The 20,264-nt window shown below is 35.9% G+C and overlaps 1 protein-coding gene and 1 long non-coding RNA gene across 9 annotated transcripts in view; one reads left to right on the forward strand and one right to left on the reverse strand.

The window, feature by feature from the left end:
* The window catches only part of MED13L (mediator complex subunit 13L), a 294,941-nt gene that overhangs the window by 177,500 nt on the left and 97,177 nt on the right, over positions 1-20,264 (reverse strand). The window lies entirely within an intron of this gene.
* On the forward strand, positions 26-13,360 carry LOC140619359 (uncharacterized). The gene is made up of 2 exons (XR_012019243.1): positions 26-432; positions 13,138-13,360. It is a non-coding gene; the product is annotated as an uncharacterized lncRNA (long non-coding RNA).

Below are 20,264 nucleotides of genomic sequence, written 5' to 3' on the forward strand. Positions count from 1 at the left end.
TGATTATGACACTGAGTTTGGTCTGAGGACTAAAATATAAATTCTCAATTCTCCATGTTAATGGTTAATCAATTTGGCTAATATAACTAATAGCTCATCTACTATACCTTCCACTATGAATTAACAGCCACTATGAATGTATATTCTGTATGGCTCCAACTACTACACGGAGAAGCTTTTAAAGATTAACTGAGATAATATCTAAAGGTACCTAGAACTATCTCCAGCAGAGAGTAAATGTTCCATGAAAGACTGTGGTAGTCTGTGCACATAAATACTCTGACTTAGTGTACTAATAAATCTAACAGATTATTTGCTAATCATTAACACCTCACTTGTGCTAAACTGCTTCAAGTTGCACTTCACAGCATCACTGTGATATTTCTGCCCTGTGGATGCTCCATCTAATTCATCTCCATACTATTTACAAAGGTAATTCCATGTTCTGTGTATCTAACAAAATAGCATTGCAGGGCACATGTCTCTGTTGTCAGTACACTAACTTCATATTATGATCCCATTATCTTCATATGGCCATTTAAATAAATTGACTTATCAACATCACATTCATCAGATCAAGAAATTATTATCTGTCTGATACCAAACAAGATAGCCAAACTCGTAGAAAACAAAAGCTCTCCAGAAGGCATGGCAGTTAAGTTTAATTTATCTATATCTACTGGTATATTGTTAGACAAGGCAATGCTGATCAAAGATAGATATAAATAGCAAATAGAAATCCCCTTAACAAGGAATCCTGACATTTAACATTTAACACATCACTATATATCCTTGAGGAAGGGACACGGTAGTGTACATACAATTTCCTTGTCACTCACTGAAAAATAACCTAGGATGGATTTTGTGGATTTCAACTGCCCCAGGGAGGGCAGTTGAATGCTTGGCCTATCTCACCTTTAAAGGTTCCTTCCAGTCCAGAGATTCCATGCTCTCTCCTGCTGCTACATGGTTTTCAAAATAAATGGCATATAGTAACTCCTGAGTAACTGCTTCAAATACTTTATTAGCCTAATCCTGTTGAGAAAAAAAAAGTTTTAAAATTCCCCACACAATAGTAATGTGTGTTAGCAGCCTATTCCAAGTTTTCCACAATAGCTAAACAAAACAAAGAAAAATTGAATTCTTTCCTATTCGTGACAAGAAAGGCTTAAAATTTTGCTAACAAAAAAATTACTTTAAATTTTGATAAAATTCTCTAAATAGCCCAAGTCCAAGAAAAACAGCAGTAGTCTAGGTATAGACAAAAGGTATCAAAAGATCTATTACAACAAAGATGCCTACCTCTCAAATACTTATAGTAAGCCTACTATGTGCAAGAAGGTATTACTGGAGATATAAGAATAATTATAACCCTGGGCCCATACCTAGAGATGATAAAACATATATCCATTTAACTAAACAACATTTAACTACTCAACAAATCAGTGCAATCTGTGCTTATTTAGAAAGCTTATACTATAGAAGAAAGAGTGGTTAAGCAGTGTATGTACCATAGTTAGGTTCTGACAAAAATGAAGTTAAAGGTAGTCAGCTAAAGAACTTAACAGAAACAACTTTTTTGCTTTTCCTATTATAAATGTAAAGAACAGCTTTATTTCAGAAGCTCAAATTATCATTTATCATTCACACACCAAAAAACAGTACCTCACTTCATTACACTTGTCTAATTTTTGGTAACATTATATTAGATCTATCATCTCAGTTTTCTTCATGGCATAGGTATAATGCTGACTTTGAAACTTAAGAGACATACCAGATAGTTATATCTAAGAGATATACCAGATAGTTGTATCCTATCAGACTCTTCACATTATGAGTCATTTTTATCAATGGCAATAAAATATGGAATGGAATTGCTTTACTGCTACTGCTACCCTTGCTGAAAATAACCATTCTAAAAGGTAAGGTGAAATATATCAATACCTATAAACATTCCTCCAGGCAACAGAGCACTTTTTGGCCTTTAAACAACTTGAAGACAATCTTGAACTGCACTGAAAACTCTTCTACAGAAAATTTGATAGCAAGGTATTACAAATACCCTAATTACCATAACACAATTTTATCCTTACCATATATGAGGATCATCCTTGTTACTAAGGCACAAAGTAACAGTAACAAAACCAAAATCTAAAAATGGGAGGGTAGGGGGAAGAGTGGTAGAGGGGAGTTGAGGTTAAGGGAAGCACATAAGCATTCAATCTTCCCCTGCAAGTTGGAAAAACAGGTTGTAGGTTAACCTTAAAGGATGAAAAATAATAATGAAAGTCTTTTTCGTATCTTTTCTTAGCTAATAAAAGACTCAACAGACAAGATGCAAAATCTAAGCCTTGATAGAAGAATAAAATTCTAAACACAAATGCCAAAATTTTCTTTCTAGCCTTTAAAATAACCCACCTTAGTATACCAAACTACAATTTTGTTACCTTACAGATAGAATATAGTGAGCATGTGCTAATTCTGTAGTCATAAAAAATAATTTATCATTAAAACCTATTCCTTAATCTGAGATACTACCCTATTACTATTACTGGTATTAGATAACATGAGATTATTAAACTGCTAAAACATGAATTTTTTTAAGCTCCTAGGGATGATTCAGTGTGAAGAGCATTCATTTCTATTCATCCATATAATACACATTTGTTCACGTATTTAATTACATGAAAGTTTAGGAGAGAAAGAAAAAAGTATTAAAGGAACTCAAACATTTCCTGGATTTCTCAGTGTGCCAGTAACTTTTTTTTTAAAGATATTTATTCATGAGAGACACAGAGAGAGAGAGAGAGAGAGAGAGGCAGAGACATAGGCAGAGGGAGAAGCGGGATCCTTACAGGGAGCCTTATGCAGGACTCGATCCCAGGACCCTGGGATCATGACCTGTGAGCCAAAGGCAGATGCTCAACTACTGAGCTACCCAGGTGCTCCAGCCAGTAACTTTCAACTTTCCTCTCATGATTCTATTTTATTTTTTAAAAATAACAAATACTCAATACATGTTTATGGAACTAAGCAATATCTCACATGAAAATTATTTGCATAATTTCTGCTGGTAAAACTTCATAAATGTGACCATTTCTCTCCTACAAATTGAGAGCTACTGCAGGTGGCTCAGTACCAGTGAAACAAGGAATGAAGTCTGAAAAACTTTTTGTCAATGGCAAAAAAGTGCTTTCCATATCTAAAGATCAAATTGGCAAAAAAGTGATGTGTCTAGTTGACAATGTATACTGAAAACCTGTTTGCTTGTTTATGCCTGCTCAGTAACTCTGCTCTACATTTCTAGCTAAAACCACTCGCATTAAAAATAAATAAATAAAAGTAGCTTCTTTTTATTTTGTTATCTTGTGGGGAAAAAAGTTATAGGAAGGAAAAGTACTAGAATTTAGGTACTTTTTAGGAAAAGAAGGGAAGATACATAGGCACAGATACACAAAGAAATACAGAAAAAGATGCCCCATGTTTTATCTGTTCATCCACCCATGGACACCAATCCATATCCATGCTTTCAAATCTATTCGTCTTGCTTCCCAACTTAAATTCAATTTGATCCTCACTGTTGCGTCTGATCCATTCTTCTCGCTACTTCCCAAGTTATCCAGCTAAAACACAGGTCTGTTCATGTCACCCCCTTGTCTAAAAATTTTCACTGCCTCAGGGCTCCTAGATGCCTCAGTTGGTTAAGGGTCTGCCTTAAACTCAGGTCATGACCTTGGGGTCCTGGGATCAAGCCCACCTCAGGGTTCCTGCTCAGTGAGGAGCCTGTTTCTCCCTCTCTGCCTCTGCCTCTGCCTCTCCCATGTACACATCCCCCTGTGAGCTGGCGGCCATGCACACTATCAAATAAAATCTTTTAAATTTTTCAATGCCTAAAATAAAGTCCAATGATCTTAGAATTGTACTTTTTTGGCCCCACCTCTTTGCCCAGTTCATACCTCCTTCTATCTAAATGTTCCTATCCACTAAAACTCGCCATTTTAGGGACTCTGAATGAACTCTATATTCACACCTTTGCTCATATACTGCACCACGTACCCAGAATAGACTACCTTGCTCCTGTCTCTGCCTACTATTATGCCATGCTTTCCATGAAACCTTTCTCTCATCTTTCCAAGTGGAATTAATTTGTCTTTCCTGACTTGTCAAGACATTCTTGATTATATTTAAATTACAGAATTTCCCACATCTTGTCATACATAATAGTTAGCTTATACAGTAAGTCTTACACCCCAATAAATTATCGGCTTATCAGAAGGAGATGCCTAGAGTTCAGCAATTACATTCTATTGTTAAACATACCCTCAACAATCCTAACAAAGGATTCCACATGTTTTAGTCAATAAATGTTTGACACACCTGTGGTTCTATTTGTAAATCACTTTTTAATTCTCATTTGACAAAGAGAGCTAGCTTCATTAAAGAAGATTATGTCCAAAAAGTCGACTCGTTTGTGACTGAACAAGAAAGCAACTTAAAGACAGATACCCATTATATATAATGGAAGTTTCTCACAGTTTTTAAAGATGCCAAATCCCCCACCATGATTTAATCAGACCTGGAAGAACAAGTAATAATCAGAATAAGGAAACAGAGAGCTTAAGGAGGGATGGGACAACAGAGATGACTGAAGCAGAAGAAGTTAACACAAAGGCTAAGAGAAAATAGACATTGGGAATGGAGTGGCTCAAGATGAGTGAATGGAAATGTTTGGTTCCTTTTACAGGCCCCCAAAGAGCATGAACTAGTTGGCAATAAAAAATATTTGGTAAATGAACGGTAAGGTAACATTCAAAGGAGAAAGGGCCAGGAAGGGGAGAGAGAGATGACATTTCTTTTATTTTGGCCTCTGATGGTTACATTTTTAAAATTTGCTGGCTATAGGAGAGACATAAATGGATGCATTCATTCATATTCCTTCAATTGGATCATATACCAAAAAACACATCTATTTAACAAATGCACACATAGAGAGATTTAGCTGTCAAAGAATGGCTCTAACTGCAAAAATTTTTACAAAGACCTAATTGGAGTAAGAGCTGACATTGAGATGACTGCTATACCAGTATAGCTCTAAGCCAAACCTCTTGTTCTGGCTGACCATGCAGGCTATGTCACTGGACATTAACTTCACACTTGTGTCTGCCTAAGGCCAGATCTTACCCTTACTTTCAGTAGAGCCAGCTATCAACATCCTCAGATTATTACAACAAAGTCTTAGAAACTCAAGAAGGCAAAAATAAAGCCATTTCTACCCTTCTTATTAACATCTAGATATTGTCATCATTTAGTAAAACAAATTTCTATAATGAGTGAGATAAGAAAACCTTAATTCACCAGGCTGGCATTCCAAACCTCCTCTGAACAGGCCCAAACATCCATCTTAGTCTCATCTGCCACTACTCCTTTAAGAATTTGAACTAGCATACATAAAGCGTTTGGCACTCTACCAACCCAGAGTAGGGACCCAATATGTGTCAGTTGCTATTATCACTCAACGTTGTCTACACCCTCCTCCCCGCAAGTCTATCACGTCACCAAATTATTAAAAAATAAGAAAATTAACATCATAGAAAATAAACTGGGCCCATAACTTAAACTTCATCTTAACTAGGCTTGCTGCAACCAGAATCAAAAAACTGTCTAGTAATAACATTGTTATTCAAAAGAAAGGTGTATAATAGGTCTTCATGAAGAAGCCAATTTTCATATAGAAGTCATTAAGAAGAGATCAGAAATGTCTTAAGTTAAGAGGTGTCAGAACTGTTAAATGCCTTAAGTGAAAATGCTTCTTCACATCCTATTTTTAAATTGCTTCTTTGAAGGAAAAGAATTATTTTAGAAGTATCATGAAGAGACTCCATTAGCAAGGGTTAGGACAGAACTTAACAATAAACACAATGGGATTGCTTTGTTACACTGATTCTGGAGTAAACATTGTGAAAACTATATTATCTATAGCCTTTAGGAAAATGTAGTGTGACACATCCCATGGAATGGCTGAACCTGAGCAACAAAAGGCCATGTGACAGAAGAACTAGTTGCAAAAACAAAGCTACAGCAAATTTTAGAAAACCAAAATTATCATAACCATAATATCAGAAAGTAAAATGATGCTTTCTGCCTATAGTGGCTGTGGGACCCATGCAAACCAATGCATGTCTATCGTTAATATTCCCAAGGGTGAAAGTGGATAGTTACAAAAACATAAGAGACGGGGAAGTAAAATGTAACGTAGGTCTTTTTAGAAAGACACTTCCTTAATCTAAGGGCATTGGAACACACTGACACACAACTTCTATTCCCTGTGCTTTCTCAGATCTACACTTTTTTTAAAAAATACATTATTTATTTATTTGACAGAGAGAGAGAGAGTGAGCATAAGCAGGGTGAGTGGCAGTCTCAGTGGGGAGTCAGATATGTGACTAGATCTCAGGACCCTGGAATCATGACCTGAGGAGCCAAAGGGAGACGCCCAACCGACTGAGCCATCCAGGCAGCCCTCAGTTCTACACTTTTGTTTACTTTCTTCAGCCCACCCAAAGTGCCTTAAGTGTCAAATTCTGCTTCTTTGGATCCCTCAAATATCACCTCTTCCCACTGCCATATGCACTTGAATGGCAATGGTCCCTCTCCTTTCACCATCTCCCAGGCATGTTTCACTTGCCCTGACCAGAAGTACCTGCACACTCCAACTTAAATGGTAAAGTATTTTGTTTCACAGAAGCTCTATCCCCTACTGAGTTATAAACTTGCTGTGAACAGAATATTCTTACAAAGCCCCAGAAGAATTGTGAAAAGAGTAAAGACTCAGTAAATGCCAGCTGAATGAAAGGGGAATAAAAAGTAATTTTTGCAATGTCTGAAATTATTTTTTTGCATAATTATGTTCTGGCATAATTATATTATTGTTTGCATATCTAAACAAACTTTAATAGCAACAATAGTTCATATCCTAACAAGAGAAAGGTAAGAAGAAAATACTGTTTTGTGGGGGTTTGGTTTGTTTGGAAATAGGTGATTAAAGTGTCAAATTCTGTCTGCAGGTAGTTTTTTTGTTCAACTTCCAGCCTAGGTCTCCCATTCAAAGAATTCAAGCCACAGTCTGGTACATTTCGTACACCTTGGAGGATTCCCACTCACTTGCCCTCTGCTCTCCACTTCCCTTCCCTTGCTTGGTCCCTCAGAAAGCAGAAAGGTATCATGGCTAAGAATTTGGGAATCACAGGACCCAGTCTTTTCAAAAGCTCAATGGTATGGAAAAAGAGAAGGAGGGGAGAAGAATGTTGAATGTTCAACATTCAAAAGCCAAGTTAAGAGGAATAACTAAATGAAATATGTGAACAGTGGAGTGTAGTTATATACGAAAATGCCCCCTTACTTTTTAAAGATGCATAATGACAAAAAAAAAAAAAAAAAGCATACGGACATAAGTAATGTCATGCTTTATAGGACTTGTTTTAAAATTTTCAGGAGCTGGCAGCCTGGGTGGCTCAGCGGTTTAGCGCCTGTCTTTGGCCCGGGGCATGATCCTGGAGACCTTGGATCGAGTCCCACATCAGGCTCCTTGCATGGAGCCTGCTTCTCCCTCTGCCTGTGTCTCTGCCTCTCTGTGTGTCTACAAATAAATAAATGAAATCTAAAAAAAAAAAAAAAAAAAAAAAAAAAAAAAAAAAAAAAAAAACCACTTTCAGGAGCAAATCTGATAAAGCAAGCATGGTAACACATTATTAACTTATAATCATAAATATACGTGAAATGTATGCAGAGTGTTCAATATATTCTACTAGTTTTTTTCACATTTTTTGTAATAGAAGTTAAAAAGAATTTTTTTAATTTAATTAAAAATGTGACTCTCTAAGAGCTGAATTCTACTCCAAGCTAGGTTACATACTGTATGGACAGGCCACAGATAAGTTACTAAATCTGTGTCAATCTTAGCTCTTCTCCTGTTAAAAAATTGCAATACAAAGCTCAAAGACTTGTTCAAGATTAAATTAGTATGTAACATAATTAGGACAATGACATTACACAGTAATTACATATGTTAGTTATTATTCATATTCCTGCTGGAAGGTAGACTAGCCTAGTTAAAGAATTGTATTTTCTTACTGTACCCAGAACTTACTGCTGTGGGAGAAAACAGGGTATATGAAAAAAAGATCAATCACCTTTCTCCAGTCCAATATTTGCCAAGAAACTGCAATGGCAACTAAAAGCCACAAAATGGAACATAGGAAGGAAAAGGTAGCTACTATGCCACCTCCATCAGCAAGAGAAGACCAAAGCATATACTCCAGGACTGAGGGCTACCATATTCCCCCACCTTCCCCACATCCCCCACCCTCTACCATCACAAATAAGTAACAGAGAAGAGGACCAGAAGGAATCAATTTCTTTAACAGGAATAACTGGATATGTATGTCATTAACAACAGAAATTGCTGTGATTCCCTACAATAAAGAATTAAAAGCTAGGAATTGTATACACTTTTGAAGGCCTAAAGCAAGTTAAATTCAGTCTCCTAGAAGAAATGATGGTCAATATTTCAATGACACCTGCATGGAAAGGAAGCATTTCTCCCTTCTTGAAATAAACAGACCAAAGACATCTGCTTCTATTTTAACCCGTTCTCCTTAGTGCAGGAAATTCTGTAACCAAATGGAAAATTTTTCTACCTTAAATATGCAAAGAGTACATTTACCTTAAGTCTTCCTGATGTGCTTGAAACATATTTGCCTGTAAGCACACTTAAGTTTTACTTACACCATGGCTCACAGGTTCTTCCATTCTCTAAGCTGACAACATTCAGATAAAAAGAAACAAATAACCCCTTTGTTAGAAATAGAAAATGGAAAAAGCTCTAATACATATATACCTATCAATGTCAGGAAGAGGAAAACAAATAAATAGTAGACATAACAACAAGAACAAGAGTCCTAGCTGCCTGGAGCATTGTTCTTGTTGCTGTAGAAGAAAGAGTGACAACATTAACATAACAGCTTATACTTAAGAGTTTTCTATGAGCTAAGTGCTGTGCTAAGGGATTCCCATGTGTTAATTCACATAATCCTCATATTCAATGAAGTATTAGGACTCTAATTCTCCACTTTGCAAATGAAGAAAATGAAATTTAGTTGTTTGACAAAGATCACACACCTACATACAGGAGGGATGGGACTGGAACCCAAGCCTGTCCCCAAAACCCCTGCTGTTCATTATAGGATTGCAGAACCTCTCCCAAATGGTGCCCTACAGCTGTTGAAAGACTGACGCTGAGACTCTGGTACTGCCAGAACCAATCCGTGACAAAACAATGATAAACCAGAGTCATCTTCCCCGTATCCAATAAAAAACTGTTTAAAGCTAATTCTGGCCGGTATACAGTTAGAAAGAGAAATCCTTTTGTAACAGAAGTAGCTTCATACAAAATGTTTCTTTTCCCCTATCATGGGCTTAAACTCACCTTATCCAGAGACCTGTCTAGAATGACTCATTTTCTGAGGAATTCAGAAAATTAAAGTGTTAGTGTACTTAAGAATGGAAAATTTGGGGGCACCTGGGTGGCTCAGTCGGTTGGGCCTCTGCCTTCAGCCTGGGTCATGATCCCAGGGTCCTGTGATCCAGCCCCACGTTGCACTCCCTGCTCAGTGAGGAGCCTATTTCTCCCTCTCCTCCTGGCTCATGCTGTCACTGTCTCTCTCTTGCAAGTAAATAAATAAAATCTTTTTAAAAAGAATGGAAAATCTGTGTCAATAATGCTTGAGACACTACTAATTCAATAAAATAGTGTGTAAAGTACCAACACAGCATAAAATACACACACTTCTGACTTTTACCTTTTAAAATCTATTAAAGGATATACTTAATTCTAACCACAGAAAAATTAACACTCAACTATTAAAAGTAATATTTTTAGGAAAACAATACACTTTTTCAGGTCTGAACACTTCCAAATCCCTATCTACTTTAAACCAATTAAATTTAATGAAGGAAAGCCAAGAAACTAGATGGAACAAACATACCACAGTTCAGCCACAATATGTACATTTCATATTTGCTCATGAAAACATTCACATTCTGAACAGGACTTTTTGATCCAAGCCTATCAGTACTGTGGGCAGAACTGGGAAGCATTTAACTTTTAGAATAGCATGTGGCCACATAAGGTCTTAAACAAGTGTCTGGTTCACACTTACTTAAACAACAAACTGAAAATGTTGACACATGAAATATTTTTTACTGATTCTATTGACATAATTTTTTTTGTCCTTCAAAACACAAAAAAATATATATACTGGTTCTCAGTACTTATTCTTTCATTTTAAAATGATCAAAGATATGTAACTACACATATAAACATTTATGATTATGTGACATGTATTTTATGATTAAAATAGTAAGGTAGGGAACACCTGGGTGGCTCAGCAGTTGAGCATCTGCCTTTGTCTCAGAGAGTGATCCCGGAGTTCCATGATCGAGGCTCTCATAGGGCTTCCTGCATGGAGCCTGCTTCTCCCTCTGCTTGTGTCTCTGCCTCTCTCTCTGTGTGTGTCTCTCATGAATAAATAAATAAAATATTTTAATTAATTAATTAATTAAAGTTAGTAAATAGAAATTAAAATATTTTCATTATTATACAAATAAGTTTACACTTCATTTTTTACTCAACTCAATAGAAAAATTTCTGTACATCAATTATTTGTTTCTACAGACAATTCACTCTAGAACGGTTTTTCTAAACTTTTACCTATTACAAGAATTTTTCTTCATTCTGTTATGAACTGTCATGATTTTATTTCTCAAAAAAAATTGCAAGTTTTTAAGTCTGTATTACTCTTTGCAATAAGTTACGGTTCAAATTCGTCCACTTTAATTTTATTTTTGCAGTGATACTAAATCTCACTCCAACTCTATGACAAATGTTCCCCAACAAAAATAAGTTATATAGCTTTTCACTGAAGCGTATTTTAGACATAAAATAACACGAATACATTTATTAAGATGCCATTTTTTACTCCATATTAACTAATGAAAGAATACTGAATTAAAGGCTGCAGTAAATTTGAATAAATGTGGAAATTTCCAATTCCTAAGAAAAAGCTTTAATAGTACAAAATTAAGTTCAATGCATCTGAGGGGAGAGAAGTGACATTCATTCAAAACCAAGCCTCAGGGTAGTAAGTTAAGGAAAGAATGCTGTACACTGCAGGCCAGATTTGCAAGTACCAACAACCCCTTATTACATGAATATCAAAGCATCAAAAGTATAAACAATAATTATATGTGTATGTGTGCAAAACCAACAGGCAAATTTAAGCTGGATTTGGCATTTGAACAAATGCATGATTTTAACTCTGAGAATCTGAAAGTAACCGAAAAAGAATACATGAGGCACTCTGAATCAGTATGTTCATAAAAGATTAGCATTTGCAAATAAAGGAACATTTAACAACAACAGGGTGGCTGACATAAATGAGATGAAATGGAATAAGAAGAGGAAGAGATAAAGAATCAAAATTACTGCTCATGTGACTAGCATTCTGACAATGTTGGTAATAATGATTAACAAATACTACACATTTACTACATTAGTCACTTTAAATACCTTGTATTATCTAATAATTCCTATAACTTTATGAGGTAAATACTACTAACACTCTCTTTTCACAGAGGTCACTGAAGCACAGAAAGCTAAAGCAACATTTCCAAGACCACTTAACTAGTCAGTGCTTCATTTGGATGTAAACGTTCTTCCTGTAACAAACCCAGAAATTTAAGAAGAAATTGTTCATGTCAATCATCAACCAAGAGTTGTTAATATCTCATTTCTCTTGAGATACCAAAACACACATTAAATTCCATCTTCCTTCAACAACAAAAACCCCACCACTTCCTAGGAAAAGTTCTCTTTACAGAGTTTTTCTAAGTTTTAAAAGAAAGGCAACATTAAGAATTAAAGACCCATAGTATAATATTTATTTGGAAGCTTCTTTAAAAAGAAATAAATGAAAAAAAAAGAAAAAAAAGAAAAAAAAAAGAAATAAATGATTTCTCTTCTCTGTCTCATTGAATACAACAGAGTCAAAGTAGAGGCTCTGAGATTATGAAGATCCCAATCTCAGAGTTTATGTAGACATTACAAGAACCATTCCAATACTAAGTGTTTATTTTAGTATTGGCTGTCTGCCCAGAGAATGCCAGAATACATTTTAACCAAGTGGACAGAAAACCAAGCAAGATGGAATTGAACTCCACTTTAAATATAGTAAGGTCTGTATAACACCACAACACAACTTCCTCTCTTATTACTTTTATATATAATCAGACTCCTAATCATTTCTTAATTTACAGTTCACACTCCTATGTACTTTAAATTTTTAATTGAATTTTGGAGATTTAAAGAAAAAACACTAAACAACTAATGTCGATATCGTTTTCTAAGGTGACATCTGTGAAAAAGATACACAGGGGTATATTTAACTGGAAAGAATTAGAAAGGTTGTACTGTGTTTATGAAAACATATAAATATATAGTTATTTTCAGATCATATTGGCAGCATCTATTTAATTCCATAATAATAGTTTCTCTTGATTTTTAAATTAAACCTTGAACATTATTACCCTGACTGATTCTCAAGAGGAAAGAATTATGAATGTGCCAAATCCTGTTCTTTACTTCAAAGCATTAGTGTAAAATAATAAAGAGCTAATGTGGCCCTGACAATTATTGTATGTTTCATTAAAATTTCATCCTTTTGTCCCATTTAAGGACCCAATACATGCTTCTGGCCATATGGAATCAGTTACGCAGACTCTGTGATTTCTTCTCCATAAACATTACTTCACTACTTGCAGTTAACAAAAATAACATAAACTAAGAAATAACTTACACCATTTTTATAGCTAAGTTTTCCAACAACTCCATTACAATTCAAATCATCAACATATCATCAGGTCAAATTTCATTACAATTAAATTGAAAATTTTCAAATTTTCCACAAAGACATATAGAAGTCCCAAATAACTGTTCATTAACTTAAAGTGGAAAAAAAAAATAGTAACAGCTGATTTTTAAGCAAGAGGGTTTTTCAAGCACTATGCTTTTTTTCCTTTCAGTGCTCCTGAATGAAACAAGCTTAGTGAACATGAAACAATTTATATGAACCAGGAGGTGTAACAACAGGGACCAACCCTCATTCTTCCAATGGTCTGCCAGCACTGCAATAGTCTCCCCAGAAGGGCAGCCAGGGCAGCCACTTCACAAAAAGAGACTGAGCTTCGTTGGGCCTTGGCTCTCAACTCTCAGAGGAAACTGAACGCTTAAGTTTGCAAATTTTTAAAGGAGAAACCTGGCTACATCAAGCCCCAAGCAGAAAAGGGATAAAAGTAGACCTGCACTGAACTCCCTCCACTAGCAATGCTTGAGCAGTTCTGGACAGCACCTAAAGCCTCAGAAGAGTGTGATGTGAAAATCTACAAGTATGAAAACACCTATTATAATCCCTCAAACACGTTCTGACCCCTCATTAACCCCCAAATTCTCTGTACCATGATTACATTAACACAAGCATGCACATTGCTGCTCCCAAAAATAATCAATCTAGATATTTATCTAGAAACTAGATGAAGCAATTATATTCAGTAAATGTTTACTGAATGAGTATCTACTAGGTGCTAAATTCTGATGATTAATGGTAAGACACCAATGCCTCCCTTAAAAAAGACCCTACAAGCTATAGGGGAGACAGATACAAACAATTACAATACAAACAACTAAAAACTATTGTGGGAGTAGCAATGGGAGGGAGCTAGCAAGAAACACAGGAGGGGCAGCTTACCCAAACTGGTGGTATCAGAAAGGCTTCTCAGAAAAAATTACATATGTTTAAATATATATATGGCCTGAATATTAAATGATATTATTTTAACACAAAATTCACTTACTTTCTAACCACTCTCCCCTCAAGTTCTCCCCCTTACTCACCACACATTCTAACCCACTCATCCTTAATCCACTGTTTTGAGTAAAACTGATGACGGATATGTTAATGTGAGGATCCCATATGAGAAGAAATATCCTTCCAAGAGTGTTCTAAATGGACATAGCCACATGGTTATGAGTTAACACAACAGTTGAGGATGGGTAAGGCTGCATAGTTATATAAACTCTATCCATGCATTTTCTATCAAAGGTAAGGGCCATTTTATGTTCAATCCTTCAGGCCCAAAACTCAGAATTTTCAATGTTGTCACATGTCTCAACTTGACCTAGCAATTATTTATTTAATCAATGTTTTGAGAAGATTTGAATCAGCACTACATATATTCACTGAGAGATGTCCTTCAGAACCAATAAAATCTCACACACCTCCAAATAACCTCTTAAGGAAACAACACAACTTGATCAATTTGTTATCATAACAATCAATTTTTATATATAATTCCTTAAATATTATAGTTTTGGGCCAAATGACTTTTATCTACTTTTCTCTTTTATTATACTTTAACATTCAGTTGAAAATTCAAGTTCAACTGATCGTTAAGAAATCAACACCTTAAAAAAAAAAGAAATCGACACCTTTTTAATGCAAAACATAACATTTCAGAATTCTCCAACAGTAACAAAATATATATAAAACTGCCTAATATATTTGCAAAAAATCAAACAAACAAAACACCCACAAAAGTTTAGGCATAACAGAAATCACCCAAAGCAGGTATTTACAATCAATGGGTTAATTACATATCATCTTTATTAATTAAACAAAAAATCTAGCCCAAGACATAAATCTCTCTTTTTATAAAATAAAAATTCAGGAATAACTCCACTGTTCATAAGGTGAATTTTAAAACATACATGGGAAGGGTTTTTATAAAAATTTATAGTAAAGTTCTTCTAATTAGAAAATTACACACATACCAAACACATAGTATTTCCTTAGAAATGAATTAAATTGAAACTTAATTTTAAAATTTTTATGAAACAGGGCAGCCCAGGTAGCTCAGCGGTTTAGCGCCACCTTCAGCCCAGGGTGTGATCCTGGAGACCTGGGATCGAGTTCAGGCTTGTCAGGCTCCCTGCACGGAGCCTGCTTCTCCCTCTGCCTTTCTCTGTGTCTCTCATGAATAAATAAATAAAATCTTTAAAAATAATTAAAAAAATAAAATTTTTATGAAACAGACCGTTCCCTAATAAAAACTAAATATCTTCAAACTGCCAAGCCTTTCTATAATGGAAAAATCTAATTCACAATAACTATATATTTCCAATGCTATACTACCAAAATAGTAATGTGATAAGGTATTTTTCATTCACTAAAGGCATCAGATCAAAAGAATTAAAACTGAAAATTTTCTTGGAAGATAAAGGAAAATAAGGTTCAATGGTTAAGAGTTGATCTATGTGGTATTTACCAGAAAACTTTTCATTATTTGAAAAGAAACAGGTCCACTTACAGGTTCATGAGCTATGACTGCATACAAACGCTTTGGGCTTGCTTACCCCCCAGGTACTGATTTGCTGTTCCTCAAGTACAATCTTTCATCATATCCATGTTATTCTTTTCCCATCAGGACTATGTTCCAAGACACATAAACAGTGCATCAAAAAAATAATAGTTTTCTCCCACAGTTTTAGCTTTATTACTTCAGAGGTTGCATGAAAATGTTTAAATAATCTCAAATCATTAATTCATGAGCTGACCCTACTTGTCTATAAACAATTCATGTCCTCAACAACAACAACCACAACAACAACAACAACAAAAGCCTGCAACAAAAAGGTGATTTAGGAATACAGCAATAAAAATATGAAAGAGAAATGCCTTTTATTTATTTAACCAAAACAGAGGCTGCTGCAGCTGCAGGAACCTCTTCTGACTGATGTGACATGAGTCACTACATTTAAAAACAGACGCTCTAAACAGATGGCTATTCAGCTAAAGGCTTCGGGCATTATTTCCCACTCTTAGTCATGTTTGCCAAAGAAGAGGGCACTAGTTTTCTACTATAGCTTCAGTATACACACGACAACAGATTGCTGATAAATAACTGCTAATCAATGTCACATTACCCACCATAATTTACATTTTTAAGAGTGTTGCTAGTTAGAAAGAAATACCAAGAAGCAAAATTTATAGTCCAGGTAAACAATCAATTTGAAAGGACTTAAATGTAGGCTATGGCCAATATACAATTCAAAGACTATGTCTACTCTAATAAATATTTCAAGTTACATTTACTTTCTAGTCATTCATTCATGTTGGAAGTTTTCACTGCCAAAGTAATGACTAGCAAAAAATATAGCTGAAGCATAAACCAATTACAGATCGGCTGATATTCACATAATTACAGTTTTTTGAATCAGTCTTCTAAAAGCACATTACAATACATGCTTTAAAATACTAGCCTCCACAAACCTGCTTTTGGATTATAAGGTCTATGTTAATCATCCAAAGAAACACAGCAGTCTTTTGCACTGGTGATGTGTGAAAACTCTAGGATAAATGACATCCAGACTCCTGAAGTGAGAACATGCTAGAAGTTGTCCCCAAGAAAGGATAGAAGGCCCTTCTGAGGGTATGTCTGAGCAAGACTGAGAAAAAGCTTAAAGCAATATCAAGGACACCATCATTTCTGTGGACTCCTACAAGAGCTTCATGACCAGAATGCCCATGCCCACTTTTGGCCACATCTACTTCTGCCCACCTTGCCCACTGAAGCCTGACAGGGCCACAATGCTCCCATCTCAATCCCCAGCCACCCAGCCCCTATTCTGCTTAAAATATGTCACGTGGAGGGACACCTAGGTGGCTCTGTCAGGGTCCAGGATCAAGCCCGATATTGGGCTCCCTGCTCAGCAGAGAGTCTACTACTCCCTCTCCCCTCATGCACACTTGTGTGCAGCACTCTCTTTCTCAAATAAATCTTAACAAGAAAAAAATATGTAACATGGTTTCCGTCTCCTTGTTCTTGAGATAAAGACCCAAGCCCTTATCATCCCTGGAAAGCCACTGGTAGCCTGGCTATGCCTCATCTATCTCTACATGACACGAAGATCTGCTTCGTCTGACACCATACTCCCAGGCATTCTCTCCACTAGAGCCGCACTTCATGCCTGGACTATACCAAGCCTCCTGCCACCAAGAGCTGCTATCTTCTCTCTTGTATAACACCATCACTCCTCTCTCTGCCTCCTTCAAGTGTGCTCTACTGTCACATCTCAGTTCAAACACCACTTCCTCGGATAACTCGGATTTCCTTCATTAAGCCCCATATTATCTATACAGTACTGTACAGTTCGCAATTGCTGTACCTACTTTTTTTTTCCATTTACTTAGGTGATTTTATTAACATCTTGCCCTCTCCCCCACAGCCTAAATACATAGGCCCTAAGTCCAAATCTATACTCAACACTGTATTTCCCAGGGCTTGTAGTACAGTGACTGGCACAAACTGAGCACTCAATAAATACCTGTTGAATGAATGAGTGAAGAAGGGGATTTAAAGAAATCAATAGGCATCTTTCAGCAGGAAAATTTACTGCTACATTTTCAGTTGCAATCCCACAACAATTTATTCTCATTGAATTGGAAATTTGTGAAAAGTACTCTTTAGGGATCAAATTTTTCATATGCTGACTTCAAGAATGAAGACAAAATTCTTCATACATGACCCCATAAATTTACATCACAAAAGTAACAGGGTATTCTAGAGTTAAGTCTTTAAAAACCAGACTGCTAAAAAGAGACAAAAGAGGAGTTCATGAAGATAAAGAAATGGATAGGGGAATCGACTGAAAACAAAACTCAGATAGTAAAGAAACTCCCTGAAGAGAATAAATGGTTTATAGAAAAGAATATATTTACTGTTGGAATAAAAAAGATACTAGGGTATAAAACTGTTGGCCAAAAAGAAAGAGATTAATACATGAAAATGATCCTTCAAATACAGGCAAATTAAACAACTGATTTTTTAAAATTCAGTAAATTGTAGATTAGATGACAGCCTATTAAGGATATAATACTTTATAAAAATGTCACAATCAACAACAAAAAAAAAATGTCACAATCAACACCCCAGCAGATATTTTACAACATTCATTTTTCCTTGTTAGAGTTATGCCAACTTAGAGATTTGGAAGTTTAATTTTTCCCCAAAAATATTTATACTTCTAAAAGTCTTGTACTTTAAGTAAAGGCCATCACTTATAAGTACTTATTTTATGTAGAGATCATTTGAGATGTCAAGAGATCAATTCATCACAGTCTATGTATTCCATTAGGATACGATTTACTGTGGAGAGAGCCAAATATAAAATATCAAATGGTAACCATTTAAGCTTGACTACCTTATTAAAGACTGTGTTACTGCCATGTAGATATTCCAGTGTGTTCATTCCTCACCTAATTTTTTTATTTTCTTGACTTCCTTGTTCATTATTGCTTTGCGGCTAGCATTTCCTTTTGACATGTATTGATCATGCTAATAGCTAGAATACTGCTTTTCATGCCTGGAATTGATGGACTGTACTTTATAAAAATCCTTATGAATTGTCAAACAAGTTTATTTAATGATGTTTATTCAAAAGAATATTTTTTAGACATTTTCACATTTGAAATACATTTTTAAAAAAAAAAAAATCCTAAATGTTACAAAGACTTATTAGTCATGAGAACAAGTAAGAGTACTAAACAGAAGTAACACACCTCTTCATTTAACTCTTTGAATAGTACCTGGTATTTTTATGACTCAATACACAAATGAATGGCACAAATCTTTGTGATGAGAAAACTAGTCCTCGAATTAAAGAAGGATGAGAAAACTGAACCTGTTTTAAATGTGGGCAACCCATAGTCTACAGAATCCAACCAATTCTACATGCACAACTATTTAATCCTGCAAGATACTTCTTGGAAGTGTTCCTGTTTTATAAACTCCTATGATCTTAGTTGGAACTTAGGGGTGATTCAGGGCAAGACGTAAACTAAAATAAGAATTCTCTTCTTCAACAGCCTTAAAAAGACAATCCTCTGTTTAAACAAGTCCACCAATGGTTGTATGAGGAAGGAAAAGGCAAATGCCAGGCATATATAACACAGATACTCACGTACTAAAATACCATGATCCAAAATGGAAACCCACCAGGTGTTACAGACAAAGCAGAGAGGGGAGGAAAGGAGAGGGGAGAGGAGGGGAGGGGAAGGGGAAGGGAGGGAGGGAGGGGAGGAGGAGGAGAAGAAAACAAACACCCTCTGAAACGAAAGATAATGAGAAGGAATAAGCTTGCCTAAATGAGGTGGGGGGGGGGTGCAGTCCATTAAGCATCTTGGTTTCATCTCAGCTGGTGATCTCAGGATCATGAGACAGTCCATGTGGAACTACACACTCGGGTCAGAGTCTACTTAAGACTGTCTCTCCTTCTTTCTCTGCCCCTCCCCACTGCTGCATGCTCCCTCTCGCGTGCGTTCTCTTGTTCTCTCTCAAATGAATCTTAATAAGTAAATAAATAAATAAATAAATAAATAAATAAACAAACAAACAAGTCCTCAGAGTATGACGGGACTAAGATGTCTGGTGAATTCAATCAAAGTATTCAGAGTTTGGCCTTTGAGAAACATTACTAAATTATATATATTTATATACAATTATTATAAGCATTGAATCAGTTATGAGACAATGGTACTCTGGGTGACATTTTTTAAGAGAAATTTTTTTTTAAGATTTTTATTTATTTATTCATGAGAGACAGAGAAAGAAAGAGGCAGAGGTAGAAGCAGGCTCCATGCAGGAAGCCCAGCCCAGTGTGGAGCTCAATCCTGGGACTCCAGGACCACACCCGGGCCGAAGGCAGGTGCTAAGCCACTGAGCCACCAGGGAACCCTTTTAAGAGGAATTAAAAGGGACATTGTCTAAAGCAGAAACAACAAACACAATAGATACTGGACAATACAGAAGCACTGTCTACTCAGATCAGGGCCACAGTATTAGACTTATTCATAACCTGAGTGAAATGTACCAAAAACAGGGACACCTGGGTGGCTCAGCGGTTGCGTATCTGCCTTCGGCTCAGGGTGTGATCCCAGGTCTGGGGATTGAGTCCCACATCGGGCTCCCTGTGAGAAGCCTGCTTCTCCCTCTGCCTATGTCTCTGCCTTTATCTGTATCTCTCTCATGAATAAATAAATAAAATATTGTTTTTAAAAAAAGTGCCACCAACATACCCAACTCCTTTGATCCTGTGT

Source organism: Canis lupus, chromosome 27 (genome assembly GCF_048164855.1).
Source record: "Canis lupus baileyi chromosome 27, mCanLup2.hap1, whole genome shotgun sequence".
NCBI lineage: Eukaryota > Metazoa > Chordata > Mammalia > Carnivora > Canidae > Canis > Canis lupus.